Here is a 19,098-nt window from a genome sequence, read left to right as displayed (position 1 = left end):
TTAAATCTACATATTTTTTAATCGCCAAGAGGACCTCAAATAAACGCACTTTTAAATTCTACTAATCAAATTACTTTTAATGAGTTCATATCCAACTTTCTATCTTATTCTCAGCCACCTAGATCAAATACTGACGCTCTGTAATTAAAGTGTTTGATAAGTGATCAGAGGATAGCCTGCTGTTTTGGATTTGTGTTTCTATGTTACAGAGCAGTCAAAAAGCAGTATAAGAACAATGCATTAGACCACACTTCATTCGATAACCTTTGCACTGACAATGATTGGCATCTACAAATAGGAAGGTAATAAGAAAATAATAGGTTTATTTTGGTAAAGTGCCCAGAGTTACTATGAGTTGGGCAGTCAATATATATATTTTTAATAAATAAATAAAACAAATTGTCCTAAATAACTGTTACTCTTTTTCCAGAAATATTCCCAGAATGAGTTGGGAAAAGGATTTTGGATTTTACTGCAGTTGTTGTGTTAGTCCATTGCATTCATTTGAGTAAGGAGCATGGTGGTTCCCATGGTTAGGACCCTAGGATGGTGGTTAGCAAGCTTGTGCTCGAGTTCAAGTGCTGCCGTGGGTCGGGATTGAGCTCTTGGCCTTTGCTCCAGCTGATGCCAGGAACATGGAAGAAGTCCCCACTACTGGGCGTCCCCCAGGGCTTATCCTTTCAACCTGGAAATGCCTCGGGTGCTTCTGACATGAATGCAGAAAAATAGAGTCAGGTTTCCGACTAAGGGCTTTTCAAGTGACTCTGAGGCATTGTTTACCTTAAAAGTCCTTTATTAGCCTAATACACCGGCAAATGCTTGCTCGAAGGAAGCTGGAATCTGAAATCTCCGCCCCTTGCACAATATATTAAAACACAATTCTCCACCTTTCTAATTTTGTCATTAATCATATTCTCCAATTAATTTAAAGAATCAGTTTCCCTTCCGTTAGAAAACCCACCAAGGTCTTATCTTCTCTAGTTAGAGATGGCCTTGAAAGGTGCAATCCTACTCGTCCCCCCTCCCAACCTTAAACTAAATCTCTTAAGGCAATACACAAGTTTAACATATGAAAGGGCTACTTCTTCATCTCTTGTCAAGCAATAACATTCGATGTTAGCAGCATTGACAAATAGTTCATTGGAGTTAGATCCTGCTTTTTCACCGGTTCCAGTAATCCATTTTATTATTTCAGTACTACTCTGAGTAAGTTGCACCTGAAGAAGGAGGATAGGCCCAAAATCAATTAGTAATTTTCATGGTAAGCGTAGACTTGGACCTGGGTCTCCCAGTCCTACTCCAACATTACATCATCTAATATAGAGGTTTTCAAACTTGGCAACTTTAAGACTTGTGGACTTCAACTCCCAGAATTCCTCAGTCAGCTACGGTGGGGGTTGAAGTCCATAAGTCTTAAAAGTGTTCAAGTTTGGAGAACCTTGATCTAAAGCAATAACAGCAGACTTCTATATTTATAGAAGGGACATTCCATTTCTTTACAGCAGAAAATTGCTTGACTTTCCTTGAGGAGTCTTCACAGACAAGCACACAGGTAAGTAAGTAGATGGAAAGATCATCCTATTTGCTTATTTTTAAAAATCAGTCTGCTTTCCTTAGTGATTTACATTTTAATCATTACACAATACACCACATTGGCTGTATTTAATCAATGAGTGTTTTTTTCAGTATGTTGACAAATCTTGAGTAGCTATTTTAAGAACATGTAATATTGAAAATGTAAATCACTCAGCAAATCCAACTGATTTTGTTTTTTTTTTTTAAAAAAATAGGATTATCTATTTATCTGTTTGCAAAGACTCTTCAAGGAAAGTCAGGTACTTTTCTGCTGTAAAGAGATTGCATGTTCCTTTTAAAAAAAATATAGAAGTCTGCTGTTTTGCTTTAGATAACAGGTTGATTGAATTAAGATAATCTGTTCAAAGCCGTTCTGTTATTTGGGCCTACGTTTTTCAACAGATGTACACTTTTAACTCATACAGTTTTATTTATAAAAAGTATAAATGCAGAATTCTCAACCCCTTTTGCCAATATGTTCAAAAAACACTATTAATCTGCCTGTCCTCCCTTGCAGAATCATGCCTCCCAGCTGCAGTACAGAGATAACAAAAATTTAAGGTCTGCTATAAAATCAGAAGACTCTTAAGTTTTGCTAACCCCTCATATTACGGAAAGGCTGAGGTCTCAGTCCTATGCACACATTTTAGGAATAAATCCTGCTGAACTTGGCAGGACTGTCTTCAAGTTCAGAAAAAGTCAGGTGTTATATTAAGGCCCAACACATTTATTACCACATATTCTTTTTGTAACTGAGAGTCCATTGCACTAGATGCATGATATGCTAATTTCAGTTGGCAGAATACCAGAGGAGTAGTGGACATGTTGTACACCTAGGAGAGATGAATAATTATGTGCAAAAACTGCAGTGTGTGTTCCTGTCAGTTTACTTCACATGTGTTTTAGGCTTTCATAATCTGGAGGCTTTTTTGATCATTTGACTCTGTATACAGCTCTACTCTCACTCCATTCTTGTCAATTGAAGAAGGTACCGTATATACTTGAGTATAAGCCGACTCGAGTATAAGCCGAGACCCCCCAATTTTACCCCCCAAAACTGGAAAAAGTTATTGACTTGAGTATAAGCCGAGGCTGGGAAATGCAGCAGCTGGAGGCTGGATCCCCCGAAAGACGTCTCTGCTGAGATGAGAGAACGGGGTGGCAAGCCGCCGAGAGAATGGGGCGGTGGAGTGCTCCGCCGAGAGAATGGGGCGGTGGAGTGCTCCGCCGAGAGAATGGGGCGGCTTGCTGTTCTCTCGCTGCAGCACGGCAGAGGCTGGATCTCGCGAAAGAAGTCTCCGCTGAGCGAGAGAATGAGGCGTCTCAGCGCCCATTTTCTCGGCGAAGACTTCTTTCGGGGGATGCAGCTTCTGCCGCCCGTTTCTCTCAGCTGCCCAGTGGAACAGCTTGCCACCAGAAATCAAGAGTGCTCCATCACTGGAGGTTTTTAAGAAGAGACTGGACATTCACCTGTCTGAGATGGTATCGGTCAGTGGTGGCGAAACTTTTAGAGACCGAGTGCCCAAACCGCAAGCCAAAACCCACTTGTTTATCACAAAGTGCCAAGGCAGCATCGGCATTCTGGTGCCCTCGGGGGAGGGGACAGGGAGGCGCCTCTGAGTGCCGCCTCTGGCACGAAAAAAAAGGGGGAGCAAAAAATGGGCCACCATACCGCAAGGCACAAAAACGCCAACCGCCGCGCCACAGGGTGCAGATACAAGGCACCGCACCACGTGAGAACGGGGCTGGGCTAGTGAGTATCACGCAGGCACTAGCCCCGCCCCCTTTGCAGCATGTGCCTGCTCGTGGCCCCGTGCGCGCATGCACGCATGTAAAATGCTTCCCCCTCCCTTTTCTTCCAGTCCACCAACCGACAAGGACCTGCTGCTGGCAGCGGTGGTGGCGCACGTGCCAACAGAGAGGGCTCTGAGTGCCACCTCTGGCAGGCGTGCCATAGGTTCACCACCACTGGTATAGGTCCTCCTGCTTGAGCAAGGGGCTGGACTAGAAGACCTCCAAGGTCCCTTCCAGCTCTATTCTATTCTATTCTATTCTATTCTATTCTATTCTATTCTATTCTATTCTATTCTATTCTATTCACTTTCTATATTTCTATTCTATTCTATTCTATTCTATTCTATTCTATTCTATTCTATTCTATTCTATTCTATTCTATTCTATTCCATTCACTTTCTATATTTCTATTCTATTCTATTCTATTCTATTCTATTCTATTCTATTCACTTTCTATATTTCTATTCTATTCTATTCTATTCTATTCACTTTCTATATTTCTATTCTATTCTATTCTATTCACTTTCTATATTTCTATTCTATTCTATTCTATTCTATTCTATTCTATTCTATTCTATTCTTATTACCATTCTCTATTCTATTCTATTCTATTCTATTCTATTCTATTCTATTCTATTCACTTTCTATATTTCTATTCTATTCTATTCTATTCCATTCACTTTCTATATTTCTATTCTATTCTATTCTATTCTATTCTATTCTATTCTATTCTATTCTATTCTATTCTATTCTATTCTATTCTATTCTATTCACTTTCTATATTTCTATTCTATTCTATTCTATTCTATTCTATTCTATTCTATTCTATTCTATTCACTTTCTATATTTCTATTCTATTCTATTCTATTCTATTCTATTCTATTCTATTCTATTCTTATTACCATTTTCTATTCTATTCTATTCTATTCTATTCTATTCTATTCACTTTCTATATTTCTATTCTATTCTATTCTATTCCATTCACTTTCTATATTTCTATTCTATTCTATTCTATTCTATTCACTTTCTATATTTCTATTCTATTCTGTTCTGTTCTGTTCTGTTCTACGTTCTGTTCCATTCCATTCCATATTTTCTATTCCATTCTGTTCCACTGTCAGAGCCCATCGGAGGCAACCCAGTGAGCCCAAACAGGAGTTACACTAAGGCTACGCAGCCTCTCCTCTCAACCTGAACCCCTCCTTACCTTTCCTTTTATCTGCATCCTATTTTTAACTGCCGGCTCTGCCCTGCCCTATTTTGTCCTTGAGCACTCGTGAGCTCATCAAGAACAGAAGGTAACCGTGGGGGGAAAGGCAGGGCAAGATCTGCAAGATCCCCATTTGCATTTGACTTTGCCATCCCATCTGGTTCGAGATAACACACCACACACACACACACACACACACAGAGAGAGAGAGAGAGAGAGAGAGACGCACACCTCAGCAAAAAAGAAAGAAAGAAAAAGAAGTAGTAGAAGAGGCAGAGAGCCCCTGTGGGTAGGAGTGAGGATGGGGAGAAACAGCAAGAAGACCGGGTGGGGTGGGGTGGGTTAATCACTAAACCTTCCAGTGTTTAACCAAAGCAGCTTTTGCATTTGTCAAGCTCTGCTAGCAGGGCACTGGACGGGCCTGGCGGAGCTGCTGAAGGTGAACGGGAGAAGGTGAGTCTTCGCCGAGAAAATCTCAGCGCCCATTTTCTCGGCGAAGACTTCTTTCGGGGGATGCAGCTTCTGCCGCCCCTTTCTCTCAGCTGCCCAGCTGAGAGAAGGGGGTGACAGAGGCTGGATCCCCCGAAACAAGTCTCCGCTGAGACGAGAGAACAAGGCGTTGGAGCGCTCCGCGAAGTATGGGGCGGGGAAGCTTGCCGCCCATTCTCTCAGCGACGAAGACTTCTTTCGGGGGATCCAGCCTCTGTCGCCCCCTTCTCTCAGCTGCCCAGGCAGCTGAGAGAAAGGGGCGGCAGAAGCTGCATCCCCCGAAAGAAGTCTTCGCCAAGAAAATCTCAGCGCCCATTTTCTCGGCGAAGACTTCTTTCGGGGGATGCAGCTTCTGCCGCCCCTTTCTCTCAGCTGCCCAGCTGAGAGAAGGGGGTGACAGAGGCTGGATCCCCCGAAACAAGTCTCCGCTGAGACGAGAGAACGAGGCGTTGGAGCGCTCCGCGAAGTATGGGGCGGGGAAGCTTGCCGCCCATTCTCTCAGCGACGAAGACTTCTTTTGGGGAATCCAGCCTCTGTCGCCCCCTTCTCTCAGCTGCCCAGCTGAGAGAAGGGGGTGACAGAGGCTGGATCCCCCGAAACAAGTCTCCGCTGAGATGAGAGAACGAGGCGTTGGAGCGCTCCGCGAAGTATGGGGCGGGGAAGCTTGCCGCCCATTCTCTCAGCGACGAAGACTTCTTTCGGGGGATCCAGCCTCTGTCGCCCCCTTCTCTCAGCTGCCCGGGCAGCTGAGAGAAAGGGGCGGCAGAAGCTGCATCCCCCGAAAGAAGTCTTCGCCAAGAAAATCTCAGCGCCCATTTTCTCGGCGAAGACTTCTTTCGGGGGATGCAGCTTCTGCCGCCCCTTTCTCTCAACTGCCCAGCTGAGAGAAGGGGGTGACAGAGGCTGGATCCCCCGAAACAAGTCTCCGCTGAGACGAGAGAACGAGGCGTTGGAGCGCTCCGCGAAGTATGGGGCGGGGAAGCTTGCCGCCCATTCTCTCAGCAACGAAGACTTCTTTTGGGGGATCCAGCCTCTGCCGCCCCCTTCTCTCAGCTGCCCAGCTGAGAGAAGGGGGTGACAGAGGCTGGATCCCCGAAACAAGTCTCCGCTGAGACGAGAGAACGAGGCGTTGGAGCGCTCCGCGAAGTATGGGGCGGGGAAGCTTGCCGCCCATTCTCTCAGCGACGAAGACTTCTTTCGGGGGATCCAGCCTCTGTCGCCCCCTTCTCTCAGCTGCCCAGCTGAGAGAAGGGGGTGACAGAGGCTGGATCCCCCGAAACAAGTCTCCGCTGAGACGAGAGAACGAGGCGTTGGAGCGCTCCGCGAAGTATGGGGCGGGGAAGCTTGCCGCCCATTCTCTCAGCGACGAAGACTTCTTTCGGGGGATCCAGCCTCTGTCGCCCCCTTCTCTCAGCTGCCCAGCTGAGAGAAGGGGGTGACAGAGGCTGGATCCCCCGAAACAAGTCTCCGCTGAGACGAGAGAACGAGGCGTTGGAGCGCTCCGCGAAGTATGGGGCGGGGAAGCTTGCCGCCCATTCTCTCAGCGATGAAGACTTCTTTCGGGGGATCCAGCCTCTGTCGCCCCCTTCTCTCAGCTGCCCAGCTGAGAGAAGGGGGTGACAGAGGCTGCATCCCCCGAAAGAAGTCTTCGCCGAGAAAATGGGTGGCAAGCTTCCACCGCCCCATTCTCTCAGCGGAGGCTTGCAGAGGTGGCGGCGGAGCTGCGCGCGCAGCTCTCCAAACCGCCGCAGCCCGTTTGGAGAGCTGCTGCCTTGTCCATGTTTGATGAAAGCAGCAGCTCTCCAAACTGGGGGGTGGAAGTTCTTTTTTTTTTTTGTTCACTGGAGTATAAGCCGAAGTGGATTTTTCAGCCCAAAAAGTGGGCTGAAAAATTCGGCTTATACTCAAGTATATACGGTAATAGTTTGGATGCCAAAATACATTATCCCACAATAAACTAGTCTCTAAATGTTTATGTGTCGATGAGACCCCAGGGACTGTCATGTTATCTTCTGTCTTGTATGGCCCTTTAAGAATGTAACTTCTCTTAAGATGAAATCTATCCTCCAATTGTCCTTTCCAATAAGCACTTCCTAGAAGCTGGATCCATGGCCAGTTGTTGGTGTCAAATTATAGTTAGTGATTCTTAATCCTAGGGAAGCTACAGATTAGGCTGAAAGACTTCAAAGGACAAAAAATAGGTAAATGGGCAATATGTGCAGTGCCACTAATTGTTGAATTAATTATACATTCAGGTCTGGTTGCAAAGTCTTTGTCGAGGGCCTGTTGCTGAGTCTTTACTATAACACAGTAACAAGGCTGAAGTTTCCCCAGCAAACATCATAGGACTGGTCTATAAATTAAGCAGGGGAGAAAGTAATGAAAAGTAATACAAACAACTTGCTAAGAACCACAGTGTTGATCAGACCTTTTTTAGAAGTCGAGAGGTATGAAATTTCGATCGATTCTCATCATGTTTATGGGGGAAAAGAAAATAGAGAAGCACTTTGTCTTAAGTGCAGTCTTCCTGTAACCGCTTTCTCATAAAAGCCAAGAACTGCAAAATGTGAGAAGTTTCTGGAGTATTTACATTTCCACTTTCAGCGATTCCGCATGTTTTTATGTGAAGATAACATAGAACAAATGAACCTAATGGTAAACGTTATTTGATGATACACTTGAATTCATCTGAAGGCGCTGAAGCAGATGAGCATGGTATAAACAAACTTTACAAATCAATTTAAAGTACTCTTTCTAGGATCTTATAAGGGAAGAGAGTGCTAAGACAATCAGAAAGTCATTTTTTCTAAGAACTTAAGGGTTTTATAACGTTGACTCATTTCTCCCCCCCCCTCGCCATGAGATCTACACTTTAGAAAACTGTTAAACTTTGTTGTGCTTGGGAGAGTTTGCATTGGACCCTGCAGAACTTCTCACATTTTCCACTTCTAACAAGGTTATAAAGAGAATGTGAAGTTGATGAATTTTCATTTTGTTCTGTTTCAACATGGGAACAAGTTTTATTGATTTTTAATATTTACATGTACATGTATTTGTGAAACAATATGGTGGTTGGGTAATTAAAATAAGAAATAGCAATTTGTAAATAGGTCAGGTTACATCAACAGAGATGCCCTCTCTAATTCCCTTAGTGATTACATAGTCAAAATAAGCAAGTTAATATATTTCTAGTTATAACCTAGTCAATCAACAAAATTCAAAATATATTTTCATTAATACATATCAATATCCTGTTTTAAAATTTTATTTAATTGCAATAGAATATTCTAGAATAGCCTATAGTATATAGGAAAAAGCTTAATTTTGGGTAACCCACAATTCCCTATTTCAATAAAGAATAATTCTTTTGCCTACAAAACTTATATTGTTCATTACAAAACATTTTTATGTTTTACCATTAAAGTCTAATTTTCATCTTAGCAAATCACCAGTTATTAGAAATATATTTTTTGCCTTAGCCGTTCAACAATTTTAAAATGCTATCTTTTATATATAAAATTCTAGATTCTATACTATAGTTCAAAAATAGCCACTGAATATTCTACTGTATAAGGCATCTTAATCATACATCAATTATTAAAATAGCATCTTTTGATATGTCATTCCAAATTCTATAATATAGTTCGGAGTTATATTTCCTTTACAAATCTAAAAATTAAGTGTAAAATCAGTGATATTTTTTAGAGATTCCCCTTAATCCATAAAAAGATATTTTTATAGTCTATCTTTAGGAATCCCAAAAAAGAAACAAGTTCAGTCTTTTAAATCTAACTCTTGCCTTCCTTTTGTGCCAATCATACTTCGCTCTTGGTATCTTTAAATTCTCAAATGTATCTTCCTTTCTTCCTAGACCCCCTTATTTGAATCCAGGGAGCGTATCCAAATGTCAGTTTTGCAAGGAAAATGTCCCCTTTGTAACCATTGTATTTTTGCTTTGGTAGTTCGGTTTTTGGTGGTTGATAATATAATTGTTATTAAATCAGTCAAATCTTTTTGTTCTTCCAGTTCTGTCTGGGTTAGGTAGAAAGTAGTAGCTGGTATTATGTTTGACATTTGATTAATTGAATTCTCAATATAGTGTATTTGAAGGCCTTTAGTATCTTCACTCCTGGTGTTGCTTTCTTCAGATGCTGTTACTTTTTGGCTTGTACGTTTTGTAGTTGCTATTAAAGTTTGGACTTTAAGGTTTTCTGTAGGTTGCTTTTGTTGTTCTTCGAAATCTCCTATTTTAGTGTTAGTTTCCACTTCTTCTATTTGGTTTTGGGTTATCTTTTCCTCATTTACAGTCAGAGTTTGATTTGGTGGCTTTAAATTGTCAGATTTTTCTTGCAGCTTGGCTTTAATTTGCTCTGTCATTGCCAAGATCATATCCAGTATTAGTTTATAATCAAGTGGCGGGATGTAGTCATCCATTTCATTGTTGTTTACAGTTAAATCTTCCATGGAGGCTGTTTTAATAATAGTCAAAGATTTTCCACCTCCTGGAGAGTTGTATTCAGTGCCAGGTGTTCCCACACTTATCTTCAAGAACAGCTCTATTGTTCAGTAAGCTCTCACAACAGAAAAAGGAAATTTACTTGCTGTACCAGGTTTCGCCACAAGATGTCATCAATAACATATAACATGCAAAGTAAGAGGGTTTTTTCTTTTTCTTTTTCCAAATTAATTTAGAACTTTTGTAGGATTAGTCCAAATTTTTTCTTTAATTCACAGTTTAAAGAGAGAATAGGATAGTGAGTCCCCAGCAACAAATAGAAGCTTTTTAGTAAATACAGCTGAAATTGCTTAAATTCTTTACAGCATTAAGTGGATTTCTTTTGTGACTTTGAGGCTTTAAGATTTGTTCCCAAAGTAGATATTCACCGTTTTCTCAAAAAATGGGGAAGGAGATTTTCAGGAAAGTCCCACAGAAAGATGATTAAGGGAATAGGAAAGGTAAAAGCTCACCCAGATTGCTTCTTAGTGCTAGGTAGTACTTTTGGCTTTCGGCAGGGAGCAGCTTAGTGATTGGCCATCTTTATGGCCGGTCTCTTCTTCTTCGGGCCAAAGGAGATGTTCCCGGATTCCAGTGGAGGGCTGCCGCCCATCCGCAATCACAGAGAAATCCTCCTCTTGGTAATCGCCCTTCCAGGGCGATTTTTGACCCTTTTCAGGGTCCTCCAAACAAGAAAGAAACGGACGGCAGGAGACAGACTGTCCCTGAACGTCCGGAAGCGCCGCACATGCGAACCGGAAGCCCAATGTATGGTACATTCTTTATAGTTCAGCATATAAAGTTGAAATGTGTTTCAGTCATGAGTTAGGACTCCCAGATTAGGGTTGCAGTTTTGCCCCCTTGTGCAGATTTTTGCAGTCAAAATCTAATAGCTGTAATATCTACACTTAAAAAAAATTGCTGGAAGTTATTTAAAAATATATAGCATTCAAATTTTCTCATTAGTTATGCAACAAACCTGTAATTATAATTTATTGTAATAGTGTTTTTAAATTGATATGCATTCCTAGCCTAAGTGCCAAATGTATTCAGCATAGTTATTAGATTTATATCACTCCTTTCGTTCAGGAGTTCAAAGTGGCATATAGAATACCTCTTTCTCCATTGAAATCCACTGACCCAAAATCATTCAGTAAATTTAGCAGTTCAGCAGACAATGAAGTTAAAATGCATCTTATCCCATTTTTTACTGTTCAGAACCAGAGCAGCAGTGCTTCCCCTTACTAGATTTTAGTTTCTTTCTTGAATTCAGTGGCAAAAAGTGTCAAGAATCACTTTATCGATGAAGGGAAGGATATAAATTTAATAAATAAATAAATAAATAAATAAATAAATAAATAAATAAATAATCATCTAGATCACGAGCGTCAAACTTGCCGCGTCACGTGTTGCGACATATGGTGACTTTTTTTGCATTGCCGGAGCTGGGTTGGGCGTGGCCTCCACATGATGCAACCAGCCTGTGGGCGGGCAGTTTGACACCCCTGGTCTAGATATCTCAGACATGATAGTCTTATTCTCATGCAGCTAGATTTAACCCTAGCTATTGTAAGCTTTTCAATCAATCAAAAGTATCATTGACTTTTCATAAAAATATTAAGCTTATCAGATCTTTGCCCTCCATTTTTTTTATCATTGCCTATGTTGGCTGGAGCTTGTGGGAGTTGTTCAGGAGGATCTGAAGGATCACTGGGTCCCAAAGCTAACTACTGTTTTAGCACCTGCTGGTCAACAGTATTATCAGTGTCTGTCTTTCTATTTATATATCCATCCATCCTATGTGAAACTAACCATTGTAGAAATTATAGTTTATATCTTAGCATTATATGTGTATCAGGCCAATTGTGGCTTATTTATGTATATTAAACATTATTTTGTTTTGGCTGGGATCTAAGCTCTTTTCTTTTGCAGCTTGCATCTTTCCCTGATCCTTGGGGATTAATTTCTCAGTTATTCCTCCTTAGACTGTCTAAAATATATGCCTTGCAGTCCTATCCACACCCTCTCCAGATTTACTTCCTTCTGGAACACTGTTATTCACACTATTTTCAGGGGCATCCAAGAAAGGCTTTCCAATTTCTAATCTCCTTGGCTAAATAATTCAATAGAGCCATTTATTAAGGAAAATCTGCCCGGAAGAATGAGAAATCATTTTCTAAATTGCACTGGGTTGTACAATAACTTCATTCTTTGTATTTTCATGGGCTTCACAGATTAAATAAGAACACTCTCCACTTTAAAACCGAAAAGGGGAGGGGAATTGTGCAAAAGTTTATTTTTTTAAGGACTCGCATTATGTTGGCATTTATGATTTCTGGACTTACTGGTTTTATAGGATTTTTTAGGACTTCAAGCTGGACCTTGGAAAATAGTCTAACCACCAATTTTATTGGAAAGATGTATTAGTGGTGTTTTCCTTTCATTCCTGAGACCACACACACAGACACAGACACAGACACACACACACAGACACTACATTTGTGAAGTTTACTAGATTAGATAGCAAGCAATATTCAATGAATTCAGTCTGACTTGGCAACGGACCCACAAGCTTAAAATAAGAGACCGCCTTCTGGTCTGAGAGGACTTTACACAAAGTTATGTTAGGGAAGTTATGTTGGGGAAGAAGACCATCTAAATGGGGTAGAAGTAGCATCTAAATGGATTCTTCTTGGCTCTCTGATTCCAAAGGAACTTACCTTATAGAAAAAAGGAAGCAACGTTAATCCTATATTTTGTGGGCTTTTTTTTTAAGCATTAGGCTTAAAAGTATTCCTGGAGACTTGTAGACAGAAATCCAAGAAAAGTTCTGAAGTCTTCATCTGAAGCCTTTTCTCCTTGCAGAAGCTCACCTCTATTCACCCACTGGCATATGTGGTCGGAGAGAGAGGATTCCGCTAGCTGTCTTCCTTTCAAAACAGTTCATTCGATATGGAGTTACTTTTGTAAAGGGAGTAATTAGCTGTTGGGCTGCTAATTGGTCCAAGGGACAGAGGTCACATGAGGCCTGCCTGGAATGCTCTACACTGGTGGTCAGTTAGGCCACAGATGTTAAAGTATTGAATGTGTTGACCTTTCAGGTCCTAAACCTAGGGCCTGCCTGTGACAAGGATTGCCTTTCCCACTATGAACCTGTCCAGTTCTTTGGCTGACCCTTTTTGAAGATGCCTCTGCTGTCATAAGTTCAACCACTGACGTGCAGGACGCTGCGCATTCTCAGAACACAAAGGCTAAGGGCACCCTTTAGCTGGGGAGCAGTGCAAGGGAAGAGCATTTCCCAAAGGGCTGGTGTTAGCATTCCTGCCATGCCCTTAATCATTTGCACTGTCTTTTTGAATTCTGTTAGCTTCTCCAAGCGCTCTTTTGAGGAGAAAAACAAGGCATCATTCAAACCAAGCTGGGTTGGTTTCGGGGTGGGGTATCACCAGTACGCTGATGATACCCAACTTTTTCTTTCCACCCCGAACCAACCCAGCGATGCCCTCTCCGTGATGTCCCGGTGCCTGGAGGCGGTTCAGGTCTGGATGGGGAGAAACAGGCTTCGTCTCAATCCCGCCAAGACTGAGTGGCTGTGCATAACGGCATCTCGGGTTAACCAACTTATTCCACCTCTAACGATGGGGGGTGAGGTGTTACCCCCCGTTGATAGGGCTCGCAACCTGGGCGTCCTCCTGGACTCACGGCTCAATTTTGAAGACCACATAGGAGCCGTGACCAGGGGGGCTTTTGCACAGGTTCGCCTGGTGCGCCAGTTGCGTCCCTATCTGGACCGAGACGCCCTACGCACAGTTACTCATGCGCTTGTTACCTCCCGTCTGGACTACTGTAACGCTCTCTACATGGGGCTGCCCTTGAAGACCACTCGGAGGCTTCAACTGGTGCAGAATGCGGCCGCGCGAGTTGTAATGGGGGTCTCCCGATACTCCCATGTAACACCTCTACTCCGCGAGCTGCATTGGCTTCCGGTTGCCCTCCGGGTGAAATTCAAGGTGCTGGTTATTACCTATAAAGCCCTACATGGCATGGGTCTGGGCTATTTGAGGGAACACCTGCTGCCGGCATCAAACGCCCTTCGCCCAGTGCGCTCCCACAGGGAGGGTCTGCTCAGGGTGCCGCCGGTGAGAGATTGCCGGCGGGTGACACCCAGGGATAGGGCCTTCTCAGTGGGAGCGCCTGCCCTCTGGAACCAGCTGCCGGTGGAGCTGAGGACTGCCCCCGACCTCCGATCATTCCGCTGGGGCCTGAAGACCTGGCTCTTTGAGCTCTCGGGCCCAGGCTGAGGAGAAATTTTTAATTGGGGTTTTAAGTATACAGGGTCAATTTAATATTTTTTAATTTGGTTTTTTTTAACTTTTGTATGCTGGATTTTTTAATTTCCTGTAAACCGCCCTGAGTCCTCAGGGAATAGGGCGGTATATAAATGTAACTAAATAAATAAATAAATAAATAAATAAAAATGTACAGTTTCTGGAGACAGCCTTTGGAAGAGGGCCTGCTGATGCTATAGAAGAGTCCTGCTTGGCTAGGACAGCCGAGGGAACATTGTGTTTTGGGGAGGGGGGGGGGAAGGAACAGTGTCAGACTGATGTCGTACCCAACTTGTCATGTGGCTGACAGAAACAATTAGGCTGGAGAACATGATAAAGCCAGACAATAACAAAACAGAGCCAAACCTTCGTTGCCTAATTCAGAAAAATTGTCGCAGTCTCAGTTTTTGAATCCAAACAAATTGGACAATGTGTTTTGTGCAGACTGGAAGTGGTGGAGATTGTAGGGGGAAATAAGTTCTTTCCATGATCAAATCTCTTAGACCACAAGCAATCCCTAGTATAAAAGCTTGATCTCTTTACCCCAACTTGGGAGATGAGGAACCGCATTCTTCCACATCAACAAATATTTACTGCCTGGGTGATCTTCTTTTGCTAAGAGGCCAGAGTTGCATTCTGGTTTAGCTTAATATATGATCTAACCACAATGTGTGTTTATAGTGCAGTAATAGACAGAGGGATTGCAGTGATCAATATTGCATCCAGTTTGTCACTGTGCTGGAATGCCCACCGACGCCTTCTCTGGAGCTATGAGCAACTACTCTTGATAGAAACATTTTATCTCAAAATGGGTGCCTGTTTTCCTTATCCCTCCTCTTCCTTTTTTCCTTTAAAAATTCTGAATAAGAGAATCATTTAATTTTTTTTAACTGATTTTTAAGCATCCTTGGAACCAGTCTTAGAGTACTCTTTTTGTCTAAAGAGTAGACGTGAAATGCTGGAACTCTGGTTCAAGAACAACCATTTTACCCCCCCAAACCTTGGAGGGTGTGGCTTGAAGCCTCAAAGAGTTATCAAATGGAAATTTTAAACAAAAGATAAATATTAATAAATATGTGACTGGTAGTATCATATTAGCTAGGTTTAATTTAATCACATATGAATGTAAATAAAATCTAATCAAATAAGGTGGCTTTTTTTTTTGCTCTGGGCTGAACTACAGTATTTGTTTTTTAAAATGTTTCCCTTGGGTGATACTCTGTGTCAGGTGTGGAAAATGAAAGTGTGGATTGTTTCTATAAATAAATACATGCCCACCACTAAAGAATTCTATACATACTAATAGATATTGCATAAGGGAGAGCATATAAGATGCACATGTCTGCTTTCAGACACACTGTGCGTGTTGTGTACAAGAGAGCTGGGTACGAAGTGGGCACCAAACTTCTCCCAAGAAAAGAGAATTCAATTCTGCAGCCGCAGCCTGGCACCCTTCACCTGGAACAGTCAAGCAGCTTTAAGCACCGAAGATCAAAGATCACCGTAGGGCTTAAGAAAAGCCCATGCAAATAGTCGAGAGGTCAATAATTGTTTGACTTCGTTTCAAGGAGACCTTGCTTGGCGAAAAAGAGGAAAAAAAAATAGGTGGAAAAGGAGCAAGAGATTTTTGGATCATCTCTTGCAGGTTCGTCGTGTCATCTACCAGCAAACAAGTTAATTTGCCTTTTGTTAATTCCTGTGCAGGGGAGAGTCCAAAGGACATCCAGAAACCACCCCTTATACTCAGCAACTGGAGCTGAACTGAGATGCCTGCAACCTCCCACATTTCAGTCAAAGGCTGGCCTGAAATGCCGCTTCCACATCAGCCGGCTGTTCCCCCTCTCTTCTTTCCAGTTTGTTTTTGTTGGCAGCCCAGCTGGATAAAGAGAAAGGGGCGAGCTCGAAGGCTCCCATCTTCTTTTCTGTTCTAAGAAAAGACCAAGACTGATGTGGATTGTTGTGTTCTGTTCTAGGTAACAAAGCAAGTCAAAACTACAAAACTACAAAACAAAAGAAAAGGAAAAAACAACAACCCAATCACTCACATGACCGTATGACTGTTTTAATCATCAGAGCTCTCTGGGTCAAGGTAAAATAACAGAACTGCAGTTGAATTCATTGTGCCGTATGCCTTGCTGGGGAAGCAAAACGCAGCTGAACTATGGGGGATACAGACATGGGTGGTGGTGTTTTTTTAAGGACAAAACTCATGACTTGTGATGAGCTGGTGCACTGGCATCCTCACTTGACCCCCCATGCAAATACGGAAGGCAGAAAGCCTTATCTGGAAACTGTTGCCAAGACTTCCTCCTGCTAATTCTGCCTTTGGTTGCATCTTAACTAGCTTGCATCGAAAAGAAATTGTAAACATCGTCTTTGGAGAGTCCTGTGGGCTGCATTTGGAACCAATTTCTCCTTCCCACACAACTCAAAGACGACACAACTCATATACAGCTGGTCCCGTGTCTCCGCTGTTCTGCTTTTGTGTTTGCCTTTTGTTACAAACATCATCCAGATGGCGCCTTTTCCCATTCCCCTCTCTTGATAATGGGGGGGGGGAAGGAGAGGGTTAGAGCAGGGTTACAAAAATCCCTGCAAAAAATATAAAATGGCAGCAAAGAGTTAGAATTAGTTATCTCTTTTTTGTGTGTGTGGCCAGCTAATACCGTGTCCAGATTTTTGCAGCTCAGGTCTGAGAACCGTAACAAGGTAAAACACTAGTGAAATTTCTCATTTTCTAAGAGAGGTCTGTTTCTTGGGTTGGAGAGTGCAACTGTGGCTTCAAATACCAGAAAGTGTATTTTCTGGTAAAAGATTTTAGCAATAACTCTCAAACCTTTGTTCGCACCTTCCAAATATGCTTCCATTGTCCTAATTTTATTTAACACAATTCTTCCTCATAGCTAGATAATAATAATAATAATAATAATAATAATAATAATAATAATAATAATAATAATAATAATAATTAATAATAATAATAATTTTATTTATATACCGCCCTTCTCAGATGGATGCTTCTAACATCCAATTTTAATTTTAATATGCTGAAGAAGTCATGCTTGCCTTTTACAATAACATAGATATGTCACAGTATATTTATCAATCCAAGTACAGCAGCTGAAAGCAAGGAGAAGCGTATAATGGCTCTTAAGTGCTTATTGTTCCAAGTTATTCTATTATTTCAATTCATACAAAGACACCTGTAAAGCTGTTTTCTTCACAGATATTAAATAAAGGTCTCAGGTTATTTTTCAGAAGTCTATTTAGAAGTTTATAAACCTGAAGTTTTGCACATTATCTTCATTACTGACCTGGAAAAAAGGGGGAAAGGGGATAATTATGCATAGGAGTGGGAGAGAGAAAGAATCTCCCAGGTGGCTGAGATGGTTTTGTCCTGCAGAGAGCTGAAACCTAATAACAGTTGGTTTTATAAGAGTTTTATTTTCTCTCCTCAGGGAGGACAGCTGAAGAGTATTCACAAGAGTTCCTCAGCTGAGACCACATAATGGCTTAACTCAGCAGTGGTAGCTTCTAGTAGAAATAATCTCTATAGGTATAGGACAGGGGTAGACAACCTTGGCTATGCTGACTCAGGAATTCTGGGAGTTGAAGTCCATGAGTCATAAAAGAGTGGAGGTTGCCTACCCCTGGTATAGGACAAAGGGATTCCAACCGATCTGTGGGAGGACATTGGCTGATCAGGATCAGGCTTGGGTGGGACATCACCTCGAAATTTTGGCTAGATTTTGAAGTCTCTTCTCCCTCCCCCCCGCCCCGCCAAAAAAGAGAGAAAAAACCCACAGAGTGACAGTGACAATTATTTCCATACTGTTGTCAAGAAAACGTTTTGTAATCCTTTACCAGGATATAAGCTTGGCTCAGGGAACCTTTACTTTCAGCAAGAGCCGCTAACATTGTGTACCTATTTTTAATATTGCATTAATAGAAACCCTTACTCCATCTACACCCACCCTCTTTTTATATCACTGTGCTTCCATAATGCAATTACATACAATTAATAGGCAATTCAGTATTCAATTTTCATGCAAACACTGAGGCATAAAGTAGCAGGATGATAGATCTAGCAGAACTGTGCTGGAAAAAGCCAAGGAATTGCGTGACAGGAGCAGAGATACAGAAAACCCTAATTTTTTGTTTCCCTCTAGTGGTCAAGTGAGATCTGGTAACCCTAGTGAACATAACTTGTCAGTTGTTAATTTGGGAAAAGAGGAACGGTAAAATGCATCTCACATATTTCTTTTCCTGAATCTCCGTGTTAAGCTGATTTGTGACTTTATGGTAGCCTTCTAAAAACAACTTGTACTGTAATGGACAACCATCTGAAATATATTTGCACAGGACTTATCTGGAAGAAAAAAAAAGGAGAGCTTTAAGGTAAATGGATAATTGACCCTAGCTCTTGCCAGTACTGGTCACCTGTTGAGGTGGAAGAGTGGAATATTTGATTTTAGAAGTTCTTGGCAGATTTGTTCACTTATGTGAAATGCTGATACCCAATAGGATGTCAGTAATGGTTAATCTTGATCTTTGTAGAACACTCTCTGTCATATTATATTGAAAATTGACCAAAAGTTCAATATCCATATTTTAATATAGGCTTTTTGCACTGAAGACTGGAAAGTAAACAACAAAACAGCATCATCCTGGAAAACAACTGAAAATATAAATACATGGATTTATTCATGTAAGTCATCAGCAGCTGAGCTCCATTTAAAGGCAAATTTGCTTACTCCTGTTATATTGTTTTAATTTATATCATCTGTTTGCATTTCATGTGTATTTTTTCCATTGCCTTACAAATTCTATTCTAAGGAGTGGTGGGGTCTTTGAGGATTAACCAGATAGCCCTCAAGGATAGATTCAATATAGGTAGTCTTCAATTTACAACCACAATTGGGATTAGAATTTCCAATTGTTAAGCACCCAAATTTTGATCAAATGACCGTGTGGAGGCTCTGACACTTAACAACTGCAAGGACTCATTTGTTTCTGTGCCATTGTAACTTCAAACTAACTCTGCAAAAAAAATATCTAGAAATCGTAATACTGTAAAAAAAAATTCTGGAACATCGTGCTTGGGTGCTGTTTGTTTTCTGCAGTACCTTTTCCCTATGGTTCACAAGGGTTATCATGAAATCTAGATGTATCCATAAAAACAGAACATATACATCAGACCATGTCAA

At 41.6% G+C, this 19,098-nt stretch overlaps 1 protein-coding gene across 1 annotated transcript in view; it reads left to right on the top strand.

Moving 5' to 3' along the window:
- ADAT2 (adenosine deaminase tRNA specific 2) overlaps window positions 1-18,648 on the top strand; it is a 41,455-nt gene extending 22,807 nt beyond the window's left edge. The window contains exons 7-8 of the mRNA XM_081312584.1: window positions 15,865-15,980; window positions 18,512-18,648. The gene's annotated coding sequence lies outside the window, so the exon portion shown is untranslated. The remainder of the gene's footprint in view (window positions 1-15,864; window positions 15,981-18,511) is intronic.
- The last annotated feature ends 450 nt before the right edge of the window (window positions 18,649-19,098 follow it).

The sequence above is a fragment of the Vipera berus genome (assembly GCF_964194415.1).
Source record: "Vipera berus genome assembly, chromosome: 1".
In the NCBI taxonomy this organism is placed as follows: Eukaryota; Metazoa; Chordata; class Lepidosauria; order Squamata; family Viperidae; genus Vipera; species Vipera berus.
This window is presented reverse-complemented; position numbering and strand designations above follow the sequence as displayed.